This window comes from Pezoporus flaviventris, unplaced genomic scaffold (assembly GCF_033815535.1).
Source record: "Pezoporus flaviventris isolate CSIRO_AGI_PZ_B2104156 unplaced genomic scaffold, CSIRO_AGI_Pfla_v1 ptg000007l, whole genome shotgun sequence".
NCBI classification, from domain to species: Eukaryota; Metazoa; Chordata; class Aves; order Psittaciformes; family Psittacidae; genus Pezoporus; species Pezoporus flaviventris.
The window spans coordinates 59,273,074-59,284,032 of record NW_026892555.1 but is presented as its reverse complement, the minus strand read 5'-3'; the positions used below and the strand labels follow the sequence as shown (position 1 = coordinate 59,284,032).

At 39.1% G+C, this 10,959-nt stretch overlaps 1 long non-coding RNA gene across 2 annotated transcripts; it reads right to left on the bottom strand.

Annotated features, from left to right (window-relative positions):
* Window positions 1-3,072: 3,072 nt before the first annotated feature.
* LOC133267028 (uncharacterized) lies at window positions 3,073-5,071 on the bottom strand. 2 transcript variants are annotated; one of them, XR_009742612.1, is made up of 2 exons: window positions 4,843-5,071; window positions 3,073-4,386 (listed from the first exon to the last, which is right to left on the bottom strand). It is a non-coding gene; the product is annotated as an uncharacterized LOC133267028 (long non-coding RNA). The 2 variants fall into 2 exon arrangements; XR_009742611.1 differs by having other exon boundaries at window positions 4,853-5,071.
* Window positions 5,072-10,959: the final 5,888 nt, after the last annotated feature.

Here is a 10,959-nt window from a genome sequence, read left to right as displayed (position 1 = left end):
TTTTGCTAAATTCTATGCATTTTCACTATGAGAAGAATGAGTATACACATAGCTGATACCTTATGATGACTTGAAGAAACACGTATCTTTAATATTACATGAAGGTTAGAATGACAAAAGGGCTGCTTATACAGGAAACATGCACTGTGGTGATGGTATCTTCCTCTTTATCTACGTTACGTGCAAATGACCCGGAAAGATGCAGATGAGAAACTTGTCTTCAAGTCATGTTTCATTAGCTTTTAACTGTTTCAGAAAATGAAATAAGGAAACTACAATGCACTGAAGGAAAGAAACAAAACAACCCGAAACATTCAAATGAGGAAAAAACCCTAAGAATATTTTAAATAATTCAGTGATATTTTTGAAACAGAGACACAGACTTCGAGAAAAGCTTACAGAATATCCCAGAAGTAATTGCTTTCAGAAACAAAAGTAAGCATGAGCAATGCCTAAGTTCGGAAAATGAATGTGAGGAGATACTTACGCAGTCCTGCAGATGAGCAGAGTGCACCAAATACTGGTAATTCAAACCAGGTATTAGGTAGCAGCTATGTTGTGCTGTACTTGAGGGAGGGGAGTAGCAGAGGGAACTTCATGTTAATTTGCTGCTAACAGCCAGTACTGCTTGAAAGCATTTGTATTGCAACTGGGAAAGCTTGTGTAGAAAAGGGAGTCAGTTTAATAAAGCAGTAGAAAGATACCAGGCAAGGCTAAAATAGCTCAGTGTTACAAGGAAGAGAAAAATGGATGAGAAAGCCTGGGGGTGGAAATACCAAACAAAGACTTCAGTGTTCAATTTCAAGTGTATTTTATTTGATCTCATTTTAAAGAGCAGTTGCTGCTTTATAGAAAAATGTAGTATGACTGTTTTTAGAAATAATGCATGACAGTCACTCAGTTTCTCTTCCTTCATTCCTTGGTAGTAAGAACATTTTGTGTCTCCCTCCTGTCTCATGAAGTACTGTTAAAAGAAAACTTAGCCTTCTTAGGTGGTGATTTAACAAGAAATCCAAGTTGATTCTTTAACTAGGATGACTCTTTGATAAAATATCAACTAAACTTACAAACATTTGAGAAGCAGCTCTTGAACGTGCTCTGCTGCCCTCCTTGACATTCCTGAAGTGCATGCCTCACACGCCTTCCTCCCTGCAATGCAGCATTTAAAGTGTGTGCAAGGGGAGTGCGCCAATGAAAATGGAATATTTTGCAACCAACCCAGAATAAAACAAAGTCAGAATTCACCTAGTTTGCAAATAACATAAAGAACATTTGACATGAAAGGAGATAAAAATGTGTATGGCAGTAGAAGCTAATTTACCAAACCAGTGGTGGGATCCACTGAAAGGAACATTCCCTCTAAGCCACCATCACCAAGGAAGATAACTGAGATAATATGGTTATTATTTAACTTTCTTTAGCAACATTAACTGATCAGTGGCCTACCTTTTGTGGAAGAAGGCAATCGCGCCTCGGTCATCTCTCCAGCTGAGTAGGTGATACCCTTGGAGGAGGAGGATGGCAGCTCTTTGAGTGGCACCTCTTGAACACAACTCTAACCATGTGCAGCCACTGCCATGATAATGACCAGGAGCTGCAGAGATCCAGACACATGTAGAGGGATGGACACCAGCTCACAGGGCTGCCTGAAGGGCATTTCAGAGAGTGCAAGTGACTAGCCCTGCCTTTGCTCAAGCTGACTCCTTAGAGAAAAAAGTGAGGCCCTGTTTATCAGTTCTGCTTTGCTGTAATACAGATTACAGTGAAAAAAAAAACTCCTTACCTCTTTGTGCTCTTGTTTTGCAGCTGCTTTTATGGCTACTGATGAGAGCTTGAACTGGCAAGGTCTCCTCTTCCACCTACAGAACAGGGGCATTTCATCTCAGTTCACTGTTAAGTTCAGCAGTTATGAAGGATTACTTTTAAATTAAAGATTAACTTTTGGTTTAGATGCTTAAAGTCTACTTCTCTATCCTATAATAATCCAAGCAGGATATTCAAATCACTACCACATCAACCTATGGCAAATTTTCCCATATCCCTTTCCTCCTCCCTTTCTCTGTGGAAGACCTAAATCCTAGCAGGAATTACAGTGTCAGAAAGCACTTCAGCACTGCTGCTTTATGATAGTATTTTGAAGGACTTGGAGAAGAGACGTGGTTTTTGTTACTTTGATTTGAAAATGGGAAAAGAAAAGAATACATATCTGTTAAGAATTTCTCCCAGGAAGTAGTGTTACACTCTGTGCCCACTGACAAGAAGTAATTCACTATTTCCTCACCTGAGAAAATTTATGAGCTTGACTGCTCGTTGGTTTGCAATCAGATAAACATTGGTATAAAGAGATCCTTCTGGAAAGATAGCTGCACTCTCTTATGCGCTTTTCACAGTAAAAAGGTTAATAGGAAACAACTACAGGAAGTACAGCTGAGTACCAAACTATATGCACTGGTATATAAGGCTGAGCTACTAATCCAGTTCAGAATGCTCCTAAAACACAGTCAGCATCAAAACGAAAATTAAAGTATACGTGAAGAATATTTCCTGTATTCTGACTTGCTGGGATGGCTTTTGACATCCACATCCAAGCGCACTGTGTTCACTTACATGTGGATAGCCTCACCACATTTTTGCTGATAGCTCTTCCATACCAGAGTGCCTCTGAACTTATATCAAATTTTAGGTGCTTGTGTTTGCATACAAGGGTCTATCCTTGTGGTCCTCTGTCCCTTTTGAAAGAACTGCTATTCACATGGTCAGATTCAGTAACAAGCATTGGTTTTCCAAGGGAGGTCAAGGTCCTATCTCAGAGCCTTATAAAAACCTTTGCTTCCTTTCAGTATTTGTTCTTAATATATATAAACTCTTATGCAAATGAATGCAGAAGTTTTGGAGAAATTAAACGTTTATTTGCATTTATTTATAAGAATTCTGTTTTTACATGTAACCCACCTTGATGTTTCACACTGATGTTACTCCTGAATTATGATAGCACAAGTGAGATAAGAAATAGGTCAACTGAATTCAGTCATTCAGCTATTTGCTTATTTACCACTGTATCTATCTTACTGGGGGGGGGGGGGGCGGGGAGCAATGATTACTTTGTAGCTTGTTCTTTCATTGCTAATTGCTCCTTATTTTATAACCTATAACTTGGAACAGGGTTTATAGTCAGTATAGGAGATTATTTTCTTTTTCAGTCATTATTCCATTTATGGATTATCATAAGCACGTAAACATGACCAACATTGTTTAGAAGCATTTTTGAATTTACTCAGCTTTATCTCCTCAATAAAAACACTCTCTGGTGATAACTTATAAACTACAATAAATTAAAGAACCAACTCGAATAGTTTGGGTGAGTGCTGGCATGGACAACTCCTCTTTGGAGTACAGTAAGCATTTAAATAGGAGGAAATAGGTTAATTACAGAAAAATAAGAGCAGAACTAAAACAATAGGATAAGGAAAACAAAGCATCAATGTCTTTGTTCCTCTTGTCCTTTGAAAATGTAAGCTCTTCAGGGTAGAGATGGTCTCCTACTTTGTGTTTCTATTACTACATCTGGGCAGCAGCCTCAGTTGGTGATAAAGTGGTGGTGCAAACAAGAGTTAACTTAATTTCACTGGCACTTCAGCAGAATTCGCATGCCTTAACTGTTACCTTAATTAAAAAGTTGTCTTAAGAAATTACAATTTGCATGAGCAAACATGTAAGAAATATGCTGTTAGGAGCACCTTTTCATTGACAGAAATTTTATGAGGGTTTTCAGTGCTACCTATGACTCTAAGTAGCTACCTCTAGCTCAAACCAGCTATTTTCTATTTCTTGAAGGTGTCTTACAGGAAAATGAGAATGATATTATAATGTCATAATCAGTAGTAAATGGTTATTATTGCATCTTACTGTCATTTCTCAATATACTGCCTTCGTATAACTTGTTTTCATTGCCTCCTGGAAGTGTAAATCCCCCAAATATATCTCCCCTAAAGGATTTCTGTATCTGCTCCCTGTGCAGCAGGAGGAAGCTCTTCCACCTCCTCACTCCTTCCCACTCCATGCTGCAGTCTGAAGAATATTTCCCAGCCATCACCTTTCAAAACAATCATAAGCAATACTGCCTGCTTCAAGAGCTTGTCAACAGTGGAGTGAGATTGCACTGCTAGAGAGGTAAAGACCCCCAAAACCCTAAATTAGTAGTTACCTGAGCATCAGTAATTGCAGTTGGGTATGTCAGTGAACAGAGATTAACTTAGAAAAGACCCCCTTACCCAGGCAAGAAATCACACAGTGCTTTACAAGCATTGATGACTACAGGCTGTCCTTGACGTGGAGCAATGATGAACAACACCTTCCAGGAGCAGGGCCACAAGGACTGGAAATACTCTGTAAAGGAAGAGCAGTAACACAAAGCCTTCTCACCGCCTAGAAGGTAAATCAGCAAGCTCTCTGCACACAGATCTCCAAGCATGCAGGCTTTAAGTGATACACCCTGGGGAGGAATGAACAAGTTGTTCTTGTCCAGCACCTTTTCCAGTATACTGCACTGAATGCTGAGACAGGAGGCTGCTCTGTTTTTCCAAGCGCAAGACTGTAAATTCATTTTGTTTAACAATTAAGCAAAAGTATTTTCAGATATCAATCACACTGAAACAAAGGCAAGAGGTTATTCCTATCTTGATGTCCTTCAGACAGCTTTACTCAGCCAAATAACAGCATCATTCCCTTAAGGGTGACCTCTCTGTGCAGGTGAGGTTTTTATTCTGCTGAAAATTCACAGTCATTTCCAAACAGACATCAGAGACCAGCTTTAGGAACTCACATGGTGAAGCAGATACTAACCATGCAGTACTTTGTCTATGCAGCTCTTCACATTGCCTCTTCCCAGCTTTCCATGTGGTCCAGGAACTGGCGGGGAATGAGTCACTGAGGTGGTGGTGTGTATGGTGTCCCTCAAGGCATGTGTCTGGAGCACCACAAAGTTAACTTAGTTTCACACTTTGCTGACTTCTGCATCCCACCTGGGTATGAGGCAGCAGCCTCTGAAGAAAGGCTTGTGAGTACTTTTCCATTGCAGCCCTCCTGTTGTTGAAGTGTATTTGGGAGAAGGCCAAAACAAGCAGAGAGGTTCTTATCTTGGCGAATACAAGTTGCTCTTAAATAGCTTAGAAAGGAACCCACTGTATATACTTATATATAAACACAATACCATTGCATCTCAAGGCAACAGATGTTACCACTGCAAGGTGATTGTGACCTTAAGGAGGAGCATGAGATATTTCATAGCATGTTGCTCCTATCAAAGTTCTACTGACTATATCGAGGGTAAAGCACACGCTTCAAGTGCCCAGAGCAGACACTCATTAAACTGAGGCTCTGCACCCTTCACATGCAAAGCAAGTCATGCCATCAGCAGCTGTTTTGATGCAATAGTGTCTCAACAATCACAAAACAGTAGAAAAATGCAAGACAGGCGCCTACTCATCCCACCAGGGTTTAGGCTTAAAATACTTTCCCTACAGACATATATTTTGCTTTCTTTGCTGCAGTCTTCTCAAGCAGAGAAGTTTCTCACATGTTCAAAGGCCTTTCAACAGAAGTGTAGCATGTGTCTTGACATGGCTTAAAAGGCAACGATGGCTTTGCGTTTTTTGTGCTGTGGGAATCAGAACATTTAGAGCTACTGCTATAGCTCTTAACTTTGAAGCAAGTGACAGTTCTGCAAATCAATAGTTTGGATATAAGCCATTAATCCCACATGCTGAGCACCTAAATCCTTACAGAAGTTATGAAATTGTGGCTGAAATATTTAAAATAATTCATGAAGATGGATAAAGTTTGTATCCCCTCACTCACTGCACTTCAGAGGGAGTTAAACTTTAAGGTGAACTAAAAAAAAAAAAAAAAAAAAGAAATGCCATGATAATAATAATGATGATAATATTTAAAAGTTAATTTAAGCTATGAAAGCTCAAATGCACAAACAGCTGTTAAAGGAATGGTTCCACCATGTGCTCCTCTTTTCTTGCCTGGAAGCCAATCTTTAAGAACTCAGCTTGACCAGGAAGAAAAGTATTTTCTCCCCATTTGCAATAAACTATGCACCCTTTCCTGAAGGATAGGCAATGGGAAGGCTGGGGGGGTGGGGAAATCACATCACAGATGCACATTGCCTGGACACATTCTTGAGTCACAAGATGCTTGCCCTCCAGGTGAGCAATGCTATCACCAGCTCTGATTTTCATCTGTTTTAAATGAGGGTGTTCTGCTCAGGCACCCAAATGCCTCATTTCTCACCTACCTCTGAGAAGGTGCTGGGCTTTCCCTGCCACACTGAGCTAAGTTTCAGGGCGGCCCTCAGCTTGCTCCCCTAGCAGAAACACCTGATAGCATGGAGCTGTGTCCTATACACCGCTACATGCACTGCTTCCCACTGCAGGGCTCCAGGCTCTTGTCCAATGCTCACCCCAAACCGCTCAATCCCCAAACCCCTCCCTAGTAGCAGAGTGCTACTGGGCAGCATAACCAAACTACTCCAGTTTTCAAAGTTTGACTCAGAACCACAAACCACATCAGCTTGACACACCTACAGCTTTTGTTTCACATTTATTTGCACAACCACACTGTGTTTTTTGGTTCCTTGTATGTTGGGACAGACAGGCTATTGTACAGCTGGATATCCTTTATCCATAGAATTATTTATGTTGGGAAAGACCATTGAGTCCAATCATAAATCTCAATGATATGCAATTACATAGAAACTACTCATAAAGAAATGCTGGAAATTTAGAGGCAGCATTTTTTTCACTTGCCTATGTGGAAAGCACACAGTATCTGCTTCTTTGGCTATGCCTCTGTTTCAGAACACAAACTTTTTGTGTAGCGGGTTTCTTCTGTTTCTTATGCCAGATGTCATTATCCTAGACTATAGCAAATAACCCATATCCTGATATCCTCTTTACTTCCCCGTGGTGCCTTCCCTCATTAAGGCTATAGAGGTTAGAATAGTTTGTTTTCATGTTTGTACCTATGGGGAAAATGGCTGGACAAGTGGATTCATGGAAAAAAGCTACCTGAGGAGCACACACACCAACATATACATGTAATTTAGCACAAGAAAATGGGGACTGAACTCAATGAAATGGCCCTATATTTTCCCTCTCATTTAAAGAAGTACAAATAGATTTATAACATCAGTCTTGTCTTCTCCACTTGCAGCAAGTTTCCTTTTACCTATTCGATCATTCACTCCTGGCATAAAGGAAAAGTCATTATTAAAAGTATTGCTAGAGGCAGCACATACCTTCATTTCCATAGTAGTAATTACATTAAAAAAAAACATATAGAGGAACTTAAATCAGGAAAATGAACTTTATGACTCCAAACCATCCATTTAGTACTTTGTGAGAAATCTTAGCTGAATACAAAGGTGTCAGAGATGTCAGATCCTTCACTGGTGTGCGCCCTTCCCAGCCACAAGTAAACATGCCTTTTATCTATCTAGACTTGCTCTTCCTTAGCTGAGAGAAAGTGATCTGTGGAGATATGGAGATATTAAAAAGATAACGCAGCTCTCACAGTTGAGGCTTTAGATGAATCCTGCAAACTAAGGGAAAAAGAAGGTTTTTTTTCTGCTTCTCATAAACAGTCAGTTTACAAAGAGCCACATTTCAAGGCCGAGGCGGGGGTGAGGAAGGAGAAATGTCAGCCTGAAGTAGTGTGACTGATTCCTTTTGAATTATCTCAGCATGGTGTCATCTTATCTGGAGATTTCATTTGTTCCTGTGACTAATAATTGGGCTTTAAACTGGCGAACGGATTTAGCAGGATCAAGCTCTCAAATTCAGAGCACTGCGAAAACACAGAAAGAACTTTTGATCTTTAAACTGAAAGACAAATGGATGTTATCCAGGTGACACGTGCCACTAAGTACCGAAACAAGGGGTTCAGAGAGTGGGCTTTTTGGCATTTGCTGTGTTCCTTTGCTAACAGTAAGATCTAAGTCACCCTTTGCCAATTTTGAAAACTCGGTGAATATTGATAAATCTATGCAAAAAATGCATGTCAGATCAAGCTTCTAAGCTTATGCATCATTTATGAATGCACCTGTCTTACCTGAAATAACCAATTCCTTCCAGTCGCAGACTACAAGAAAGAGGCTTTTATACCATTTTGCTGTTTCTAGTTTTGAGTTACAGAATAACTTCAGAGGTTTAAGTGACTCAGGATGACACAGGGATTTCTATCAACACAGATAAAATTGTATTTGGAACAGATTAATTACAATCTGTATTTTTGCATTATAATTTTATGCAAAGTGTGTGAAGTGAAAACTTGCTGTCCTGCTCTGAACTGAAACAAACAAGTTTCTGAACATTTCACAGTTCAAAATCACCGTATCCTCTACTTTGGATTTATATCCAGACTTAAAGGAGAATCTTCGATTCATAAACCACTGACATTTTATCACCCCAAATTCTTACATTCAGTAATTAAAGACTAAATAGTGTGCCAGATTGTGATCATTTTTGATAGGTGCAGACTCCGTGATTCAAATTCAAAAGCAAACAGGTGCTTATATCTAAGTTTGTGAACAGATTACCATACATTTCTGAATATATTTGCCTTCTGTATCGATGTCTAAGAATTTAAGTGGGAAAAACAGAAAACAAAAAAAAATCCCTCCAAAACTGTTGTATTGCAGGCTGTGTGCTATTGAAAAAATAACATTTTCCTATGCCAGCCCCCATTTTAACTTTAGTACTAAATCTAATTATTTTCAGGATCTTTCTTCTACATCCTTAAGGACCTGCTGGTCTGTCAGTGGCAGGGATTGTGTCATTAAAGCTTTCTTCCACAGCCATCAAATTATTTGAAGGTGCTAGAGGAGCATTTATTACTGAGGTGCTCTCAGCTCCCTCTGATGAGATCAGAGAAGCTGAACTTGTTTTACATTTGGAACAGGTATTGCTAATCAGCTGCTACTGTGCACAGCTTCAAGGTGACTGCTGTGTCCCAGTAAATCTGTGTCATATTTGCACATATGATAGATGTGGAACTACAATGCATTAAGAAAATGGAATGTATCATCCTAAATTATTAATATTTTATGTTGATGACTCAATTACCTGTCATATCCTATAGAAACACTTTCAGAGTGGGCAATGTAATACAGTAGGAAATCTGGTGCTCCAATTTTCCGGGGCGGGGGGGGATTCAAATGAGTTTGATAACACTTTTTAGTGTATTTCTATTATAAGCCAATCAATGCATGAACTTATCTGCAGTTAAAGACAAGACTTTTTCTCCCATTTCTCAAATCCCTTCATCAAAACTCCTTTTAACTTTTAAATAGGAGCTTCTCAGCTGGTCTCAAGGTATTTAAAAATCCATCTGTAAGTGTCAGACAACTCCAAGTAAAGCTCCCAAAAATTAGATACAGCTCTACAAACTTAAAGTTCATAACCAGACAAATTCCATTAAACATCATTTCCATCAGTGCAAAGGAATATTAGCAGTCTAAAGCCTGAAACCTAATAAACTCTGGCTGTCTATGCTCTAGAAACATGTATCTATACATTCATTTAGCACCCTTTCTCATGAAGCCTTTCACTCAGTTTCTGAAGCCTGCTCTCTACTAGTCTTTCTCCCCAGCTTCTTCACATTCCAGGGAACTTTATTCATGTCTTTTTACATTGAAATTCTGTTGCCAGATAACAATAGGTTACCAATATGCGCCTGAGCTCCTGCTGCTTTCTTCCTCCTTCTTGATTTGTGCTTCTGAATCCATCCACTCAGAGTTAAAACTGCCTTAAAATAATCACAAGCAGCACTGTGCCACCTTGTACAAAAGTTTAGGATACGGCTGACAAAACATTACAGGATATTTCTGACATACAAATAAGATTCAAAGCTGTGCAGAAATAAATCTTTTGCTTTCTTTTTATTAATTCTGCTTGACAACCAATTCCTGAAAATTCCATGCAGCCTATACTGTATTTTGAATTAATATTGTATTCTTACAGCTTTGAACTTGAGTTCTCCAGCTAAGTGTTCAATGAACACAATAGAAAAACCTCAAGAGATCCTCCTGCAACTATTTCCAAGTGTCATTGGTCTGATGCCTTAAACTTCTGGCATTTACACAAATTAAAAAGTATGTTCCATCCAGTGGATTTGCAGAAATTGCTGCTTTTCTGCCAGAGTTTTTACATGTTGCTAGTCATTCGAATAGTAAAGAAGTTAATGGAGAGGAATTCGGAAATAAGAAGTTACCTTCTCCCACTCCATTTAGTGTTACTATATTGTTGTGCCAGCTTCCAGAAACTGCAAACTATTGCAGTGGCAATTACAGAATAAAGTTGAAATTAAAGGTCGTTGCTGGCTAGCATTTTCCACAATAGCATGATAAGAATCACAGTCTTAACATAAAAAGATGACACTCAGTCCACTCAACATATAATTATTACATTATAAAGTGAAAGCCTGGTTGTATTGCTGGGAAATGCTGTGAGCCCCACTTGCAAGAATAGCCCCACTAATGTGAATGATTGGAAAAATTAGCAGGAGAGTGGGAGCAGGAAGAACATCAGTAATAGAGAACGTGGGAGGCAAAGGCCAGGTCTTCTGTACTGTGCATGTACTATTGGAAAGTCCAAAAGGAAACAGATTTTTTGCATTTAAAGGTTTCTAATGATGCACCAGAACACAGTTGGTAACAGAAGATGTCAACCCATTACTGTTTCAGTAAGACAGCCTAAAACACCACCTTAAAGGCGTATTTATAAATAAATACTAAACAGCATTCTAGCTTGCAAAAGACTCTTGCAGCTACTCTACTACTTTAACATTTTAGTTATATTTTGCTTTCCAAGTTGCTGGAAGTCTAGGGAAGAGTTTAATAGGCTTTCTTAAAATTAAGCAGCAGCATCTCAATTAAAATCATAGGTTAGGGTTGGA